This window comes from Oncorhynchus keta, chromosome 35 (assembly GCF_023373465.1).
Source record: "Oncorhynchus keta strain PuntledgeMale-10-30-2019 chromosome 35, Oket_V2, whole genome shotgun sequence".
In the NCBI taxonomy this organism is placed as follows: Eukaryota; Metazoa; Chordata; class Actinopteri; order Salmoniformes; family Salmonidae; genus Oncorhynchus; species Oncorhynchus keta.
In genome coordinates this window covers 44,609,761-44,618,757 of record NC_068455.1, presented here as the reverse complement: position 1 = coordinate 44,618,757, position 8,997 = coordinate 44,609,761, and positions in this window count along the sequence as shown.

The following is an 8,997-nucleotide window of genomic DNA, read 5'->3' as shown; positions in this document are numbered from 1 at the left end:
TTTTAAAAAAATAAAAAAATAAATAGTGGTGTCTTTGGAGCGAAAGAGACAGGCGACGAACATTCATTTTGCTGCCTCGCTGTAGTACAGCAACTCTGTTCTGCAAGGCCCCGATGAAGTGTTACTGCAGCTCTTTCGGTATTTACTTAAAGCACAGTGTCACGTTCTGACCTTTATTTCCTGTGTTTTGTATTTAGTTAGTATGGTCAGGGCGTGAGTTGGGTGGGCAGTCTGTTTGTTTTTCTATGTTTTGGTTATTTCTATGTTTCGGCCTAGTATGGTTCTCAATCAGAGGCAGGTGTCATTAGTTGTCTCTGATTGAGAATCATACTTAGGTGGCCTGGGTTTCACTGTGTGTTTGTGGGTGATTGTTCCTGTCTCTGTGTGTGCACCAGATAGGACTGTTTTGAGTTTTCACATTTCTTGTTTTCGTTAGTTTGTTCATGTGTAGTGATATATTAAAAAGAACCATGGACAATTACCACGCCGCGTATTGGTCCTCTGATCCGTTTCGCCTCTCCTCTTCGGAAGAAGAGGAGGAAATTCATTACACACAGTGATAACGCTTCCCCACAGATATCTATAACTTCATTGTCATGTTTTTCTCAGGTTAATGGGTGCCTGCAGCTGGATCGTTTATAGGGTAAATTGCTAGACATTGACAGTATCTCTGCCTATTTTGTTTGTGCCGTTCTCTCAATAAGATGCTATCTGAATGATGTTGAATACTCTGTGGAGTCACAAATTGACACTTGAAGTGTTCATCTAAAAAGAGTTTGTTGTGGGATTAATGGGATTGAAAGTTTGTTTAGTATTTCAAATTCGTTTATGCTCTCAACCACTTTAAAAGCGATCATTAGTGGAGAGTTTTTCTGTAATAACTGCCAAAGCATGCAAAGGTGAAACGTTCCTTTTGACTAATCACTCGGCATAGACGAGATCCCTGGAGTGAGGACAAGCCTGCACATAAAGGCCTCTAATCCCTTGCAACTGTTGTCATAGTGAATTATTGACAGCCTGAAGTTTCTCTTTCATTTTAGAGGATGTTTAGAAACCAATTGCTAAAGATGTGTCTGAACTCTGTGGGGAATGCGAGTTGCTACAGATTCATCACGGTCTCCTTTGAGTTTGAAGGAGAGAAAATCAGTGTTAAGTGAATCAGTTACGGAGAAAATGTGTTAGATTAGTGTTGGAGAAATCAGTGTTAAGAAAGTCAGTGTTGGAGAAATCAGTGGATATGAGAGGTCTGATCACCTCCCACCCTTCAAGCTCCTCTTTTTCCTATCTTAGTATCATATCGTAAATCATGCAGTCAATACTGCCAACATTAGCCATAAATAAAGTTAAAATATTAGGAAAGCAGCAGCCTGTCGCTATTGTGATTCAGCTCCATCTCACAGTTAGCCAACCAGACCTTTTACCTACGACTCCCAGGGGGCACTGTGACAAGGTTAGCAACGCTAGCTAGGCATCTTCTTCAAGCTCCTCCACTGATCCCAACCCCAGTCAGTTCAGATGGAGAGTGATGAATAGACACACCATAGGTTCCGTACGCGGGATATTGTAATGCTGACCTATATAACCTGCCAGGTCATCGATGCTCAATAGGATTTTGTTATTTTGTGGATGCAGCTGTTGATGATTATTAAAGTAACTGTTCAGCGAAGATTCCACTTTTGAAACTTCATATTCCGTTAACTCAAACCCAAATGATGTTGTTGACTCATCCTATACTTGTATTTGTTGCCAAATCATAAATAAAAATATTAAAAAATATATTTTTTAAACACCTCAAAAAGGTACGTACAGTGCCTATAGAAAGTGTACACCCCTTTGAAAATGTTTCACATTTCATTGAGTTACAAAGTGGGATTGAAATAGAAGGAATTGTCATTTATCTATACAAAATACTACATGATGTCAAAGTAAATAGAATTCTACAAATGTTTACCACTTAATACAAATTACATAATGAAAATAGTCATTGCACAAGTATTCACTCCCTTTGTTTAGGCAAGCCTAAATGAATTTAGAAGTAAAACGTGGCCTAACAAATGACATAATAAGTTGTATGGACTCACTCTGTGGAAAATAATAGGGATTGACATGATTTTTGAATGACTACCCCCTCTTCCTCTGTCCCCCATACATACAGTGCCTTCGGAAGGTATTCAGACCCTTTGACTTTTTCCACATTCTGCTACGTTACAGCCTTATTCTAAAATATATATTTTTTAAATTCCCCTCAGCAATCTATACACAATACCCCAAAATGACAATGCGAAAACAGGTTTCTAGAAATTTGCAAATATATTAAAAATATAAAACAGAAATACCTTATTTACACAAGTATTCTAACCCTTTACTATGAGACTCGACATTGAGCTCAGGTGCATCCTGTTTCCATTGATCATCCTTGAGATGTGTCTTCAATTTGATTGGAGTCCACCTGTGTTAAATTCAATTGATTGGACATGATTTGGAAAGGCACACACCTTTCTATATAAGGTCCCACAGTTGACAGTGCATGTCAGAGCAAAAACCAAGCCATGAGGTTGAAGGAATTGCCCGTAGAGCTCGGAGACAGGATTGTGTTGAGAAACAGATCTGGGGAAGTTAACCAAAAAATGTCTGCAGCATTGAAGGTCCCCAAGAACACAGTGGCCTCCATCATTCTTAAATGGAAGATGTTTGGCTGATAAATATCTCGAGTTCCTCTGCAGCACTCCACCAATCAGACCTTTATTATAGACTGGCCAGACAGAAGCCACTCCTTAGTAAAAAGGCATATGACAGGCCGCTTGGAGTTTGCCAAAAGACACCTAAAAGTCTCTCAAACCATGAGAAACAAGATTCTCTGGTCTGATGAAACCAAGATTGAATTCTTCGGACTGAATACCAAGCGTCATGTCTGGAGGAAACATGACACCATCCCTACATTGAAGCATGGTGGTGGCAGCATCATGCTGTGGGGATGTTTTTCAGCGGCAGGGACTGGAAGACTAGTCAGGATTGATGCAAAGATAAATGGAGCAAAGTACAGAGAGATCCTTGATGAAAACCTGCTCCAGAGCGCTCAAGACCTCACACTGTGGAGAAGGTTCGCCTTCCAGGACAACACCTTTAAGCACACAGCTCCCCATCCAACCTGACAGAGCTTGAGAGGATCTGCAGAGAAGAAATGGGAGAAACTCCCCAAATACAGGTGTGTCATACCCAAAGAGACTCAATGCTGTAAATGCTGCCAAAGGTGCTTCAAGAAAGTACTGAGTAAAGGGTCTGAATACTTATGCAAATGTTAAAAGCCATTGGACTCTGGAGCAGTGGAAACGCGTTCTCTGGAGTGATGAATCATGCTTCACCAACTGGTAGTCCGACGGACGAATCTGGGTTTGGTGGACGCCAGGGGAACACTACCTGTAAAATTTGGTGGAGGAGAAATAATGGTCTGGGGCTGTTGTTCACGGTTCGGGCTAGGCCCCTTAGTTCCAGTGAAGGGAAACGCTATAGCATACAATGACATTCTGGCAACAGTTTTGGGAAGGAACATGTTTCAGCATGATAATGCCCCATGCACAAAGCAAGGTCTATACATAAATGGTTTGTTGAGATTTCCTTGAATGGCGCCGAAGGAGATGGCTGCCATTTTATGGGCTCTTAACCAATTGTGCATGTTTTTTCATTTTATTTGTAACTTATTTTGTACATAATGTTTCTGCCACTGTCTCTTAAAGCCGAAAAGAGCTTCTGGATATCAGGACAGAATGACTCACCTAGTACTGGACGAAGATTTTTTCTTTAACGGAGTCGGACGCAAAGGATTTACTTCAGACACCCGACAAGGCCCACATCCCTGTCATTCCCAGGAGAAAGAGACGGAGATATCGGGGACATATGTCGGGGTGCCTTGTAAGGATCCGACAGAGTGAGTAATCTGCCTCTACCATCAGTCCTATTAGCCAAAGTACAATCAAAATAGATGAGCTATGATCACGAATATCTTACCAACGGGAATTAAAAACGAATATCTTATGTTTCACCGAGTTGTGGCTGAACAACGACGTGGGAAAAATACAGCTGGTGGGGTTTACACTGCATCGGCAGGTTAGAAAAGCTGCCTCCAGTAAGACAAGGGGTGGCGGTCTGTTTCTTGTTGTTGTAAACGACAGCTGGTGCACAAAATCTAAAATGAAGGAAGTCTAAAGGTTTTGTTCGCCTGAGGTAGAGTATCTCATGATAAGCTGTAGACCAAACTATTTACCAAGATAGTTTTCATCTATATTTTTTGTAGCCGTCTATTTACTACCACAAACCGATGCTGGCACTAAGTGTTAGAGCATTGGACTAGTAACTGGAAGGTTGCAAGTTCAAACCCCCGAGCTGACAAGGTACAAATCTGTCGTTCTGCCCCTGAACAGGCAGTTAACCCACTGTTCCTAGGCAGTCATTGAAAATAAGAATTTGTTCTTAACGGACTTGCCTAGTTAAATAAAGGTAAAATAAATAAAATTTAAAAAACAAGCAAAAACTAAAGCAAGAAGCACCAGTGACTCGGGCAATAAAGAAGGTGTCAGATGCTAAGCTACAGGACTGTTTTGCTAGCACATACTGGAATATGTTTCGTGATTCTTCCGGTGGCATTGAGGAGGAAATCACATCAGTGACTGGCTTCATCAATAAGTGCATTATTGACGTTGTCCCCACAGTGAACGTACGTACATACCCCAACCAGAAGCCATGAATTATAGGGAACATCCGCACTGAGCTAAAGGGTAGAGCTGCCGGTTTCAAGAGGCGGGACTCTAACCCGGACGCTTATAAGAAATCCCGCTTTGCTCTCAGACGAACCATCAAACAGGCAAGCGTCAATACAGGACTAAGATTGAACCGTACTACATCAGCTACGATGCTCGTCGGATGTGGCAGGGCTTGCAAACTATTAGACTACAAAGGGAAGCCCAGCTGCAAGCTGCCCAGGGACACAAGCCTACCAGATGAGCTAAATTACTTCTATGCTCGCTTCGAGGTTCCGAACGACTGTGTGGTCAAGCTCTCCGTAGCCGATGTGAGTAAGACCTTTAAAAACAGGTCAACATTCACAAGGCCCTTGGGCCAGACGGGTTACCAGGACGTGTACTACGGGCATGCGCTGACCAACAGGCAAGTGTCTTCACTGACATTTTCAACCTCACCCTGTCTGAGTCTGTACTAAAAACATGTTTCAAGCAGACCACCATACTCCTTGTTCCCAAGAACTCTAAGGTAACCTGTCTAAATAACTATCGACCCGTAGCACTCACATCAGTAGCCATGAAGTGCTTTGAAAGGCTGGTCATGGCTCACATCAACACCATTATCCCATAAACTCTAGACCCACTCTAATTTGCATAACGCCCCGACAGATCCACAGATGATTCAACCTGGACAAAAGGAACACCGATGTGAGAAAGCTATTCATTGACTACAGCTCAGCGTTCAACACCAAAGCTCATTACAAAGCTAAGGACCCTGGGACTAAACACCTCCCTCTGCAGCTGGATTCTGGACTTCCTGACGGGCCTCCCCAGGTGGTAGGGGTAGGTATCAACACATTTGCCATGCTGATCTTCAACACAGGGGCACCTCAGGGGTGCATGCTCAGTCCCCTCCTGTAATCCCTGTTCACGCATGACTGCATGACCAGGCACAACTCCACCACCATCATTAAGTTTTCCGACAACACAACAGTGGTAGGCCTGATCTCTGACAATTACAAGACAGCCTATAGGGAGGAGGTCAGAGATCTGGCTGTGTGGTGCCAGGATAACAACCTCTCCCTCAACGTGATCAAGACAAAGGCGATAATTGTGGACTACAGGAATAGGACTGAGCATTCGACGGGGCTGTAGTGGAGCAGGTTGAGCGCTTCAAGTTCCTTGGTGTCCACATCACCAACAAACTATCATGGCCCAAACACATTAAGACAGTCTTGAAGAGGGCATGACAAAGCCTATTCCCACTCAGGAGACTGAAAAGATTTGGCGTGGGTCCTCAGATCCTCAAAAAGTTATACAGCCCCACCATCGAGAGCATCCTGACAGGTTGCATCACTGCCTGGTATTGCAACTGCTTGGCCTCCGACCGCAAGGCACTACAGAGGGTAGTGCGTACGGCCCAGTACATCACTGGGGGAAAGCTTACTGACATCCAGGACCTCTATACCAGGCGGTGTCAGAGGAAGGCCCTATACATTGTCAAAGACTCCAGCCAGCCTAGTCATAGACTGTTCTCTCTGCTACTGCACGGCAAGCGGTACCGGAGTGCCAAGTCTAGGTCCAAAAGGCTTCTTAACAGCTTCTAGCCTCAAGCCGTAAGACTCCTGAACAGCTAATCAAATGGCTACCCAGACTATTTGCATTGTCCCACATTACCTCTACTAACCTGTACCCCCGCACATTGACTCTGTACCGGTACCCCCTATATATAGCCTCGCTACTGTTATTTTACTGCTGCTCTTTAACTAGCTGTTATTTTTTACTACCACTTATTTTTCTTAAAACTGCATTGTTGGTTAAGGGCTTGTAAGTAAACATTTATTTCACTGTTGTATTCGTTGCATGTGACAAATAAAATTTGATTTAAGATCGGTGTGGAAGAAGTTGAATGGGCTGCACAGATCTCTGACCTCAACCCCATCGAACACCTTTGGAATTAATTGGAATGCCAACTGAGAGCCAGGCCTAATCGCCCAACCTCACTAATACTCTTGTGGCTGAATGGAAGCAAGTCCCTGCAGCAATGTTCCAACATCTAGTGGAAAGCCTTCCGCGAAGAGTGGAGGCTGTTATAGCAGCAAAGAGGGACCTTCTCCCTGTTTGGGCGCATGAACCGCTAGCGGGACACCTACGACAACATCCGGTGAAATTGCAGAACACGAAATTCAAAATACAAAAATAGTAACATTAAACATTCATGAAAATACAAGTGTCATACATAATTTAAAATCTTAACTTCTTGTTAATCCAACCATGTCGTCAGATTTCAAAAAGGCTTTACGGCGAAAGCATACCATGCAATTATCTGAGGACAGCTCCCGACATCAAAATACTTTTTCAACCAGCACAGGTGTTACCCAAATCACAAATAGCGATTAAATAAATTACTTACCTTTGAAGATCTTCCTCTGTTTGCAATCCCAAGGGTCCCAGCTACACAACGAATGGTCGTTTTGTTCGATAAATTCCTTTTATATCCAAAAAAGTCAGTTTAGTTGGCGCCAATGATATCAGTAATCCACTCGTTCAACTTGCATACAAACGAATCCAAAAAGTTACCGGTAAAGTTCGTCCAAGCAAGTCAAACGATGTTTCTAATTAATCCTCAGGTACTCTAATATCTAAATAAATTATCATATTTAAGACGGAGAATAGTATGTTCAATAGGGAAGATAAATAATGAAGAGTGCGCACCTCATTCACGCTCCAACAAGACTACTTTTCTAATGAGAGACACCTTGTAGTTTTTCCAACTACTTGCTCATTTCTCAAAAAACAAGCCTGAAACCCTTTCTAAAGACTGTTGACATCTAGTGGAAGCCATAGTAACTGCATGCTGGGTCCTATATATTTGTATTTCCCATAGGCAAGCACTGAAATGTCCTGTGACCTCAAATAAAGAATATTCAGGATGGATGTTCCTCTGATTTTCGCCTGCAATATCATTTCTGTTATACTCACAGACATTATTTTAACAGTTGTAGAAACTTCAGAGTGTTTTCTATCCAATGCCTCCAGTATATGCATATCCTAGCCTCTGGGCCTGAGTAGCAGGCAGTTTACTTTGGGCACGTCAGTCATCCGAAATTCCGAACAATAACCAGTCCCCCAAAGTTGTTTTAATGGGGAGAAGTCTGTCTATAATAAAGCGATGCTCTGCCTTCTGAACAACACTATCAACAAGTCAGGTCCTACAGGCCCTAGTTTTGTCCTTGACTACTGTTCAGTCATGTGGTAAGGTGACACAAAAAAAGGACTAAGGAAAATTGCAATTGGCTCAGAACAGGGCAGCACGGCTGGCCCTTGGATGTACACAGAGAGCTAATATAAATAATATGCATGTCAATCTCTCCTGGCTGAAAATGGAGGAGAGATTGACTTCATCACTACTTTTATTTACATGTTGAATGCACCGAGCTGTCGGTCTAAACTACTGGCACACTGCTCAGACACCCATGCATACCCCACAAGACATGCCACAAGAGGTCTCTTCACAGTCCCCAAGTCCAGAACAGACTATGGGAGGCACACAGTACTGCATAGAGACATGAGTACATGGAACTCTACACCACATCAAGTAACTTGAGCAAACAGTAAAATTAGATTTTAAAAAACAGATTAAAAAAAACACCTTATGGAACAGCAAGAATTTTGAAGCAACACAAACATTGGCACAGGCACATGATAACATGATAACAAGCACATATACATGGATTTAGTACTGTAGATTTTTATTTATTTTTTATTTTACCTTTACCTTTATTTAAATAGGGAAGTCAGTTATTAAGAACAAATTCTTATTTTCAATGACTGCCCCTGCTTTGTTCAGGGGCAGAACAACATAATTTTACCTTGTCAGCTCGGGGATTCGATCTTGCAACCTTTTGTTTACTAATCCAACGCTCTAATCACTAGGCTACCTGCCACCCTAAAATATATATGTGGTGGTGGAGTAGGGGCCTGAGGGCACACAGTGTGTTGTCAAATCTGTGAATGTAATGTTTTAAAATGGTATTAAACTGCCCTAATTTTGCTGGACCCCAGGAAAAGTAGCTTATGGGGATCCATAATAAAAACAAATGGCCATGATTTTGGAATGAGATGTTCGACAAGCAGGTGTCCACATACTTTCTCTTCCAAAAATGTTTAATTACACTACATGTGTAACGGCGTTCTTCGTTTGTAGAAAGAGAGTCGGACCGAAATGCATCGTAGTGGTTACTCATGACTTTAATAGAAAAAG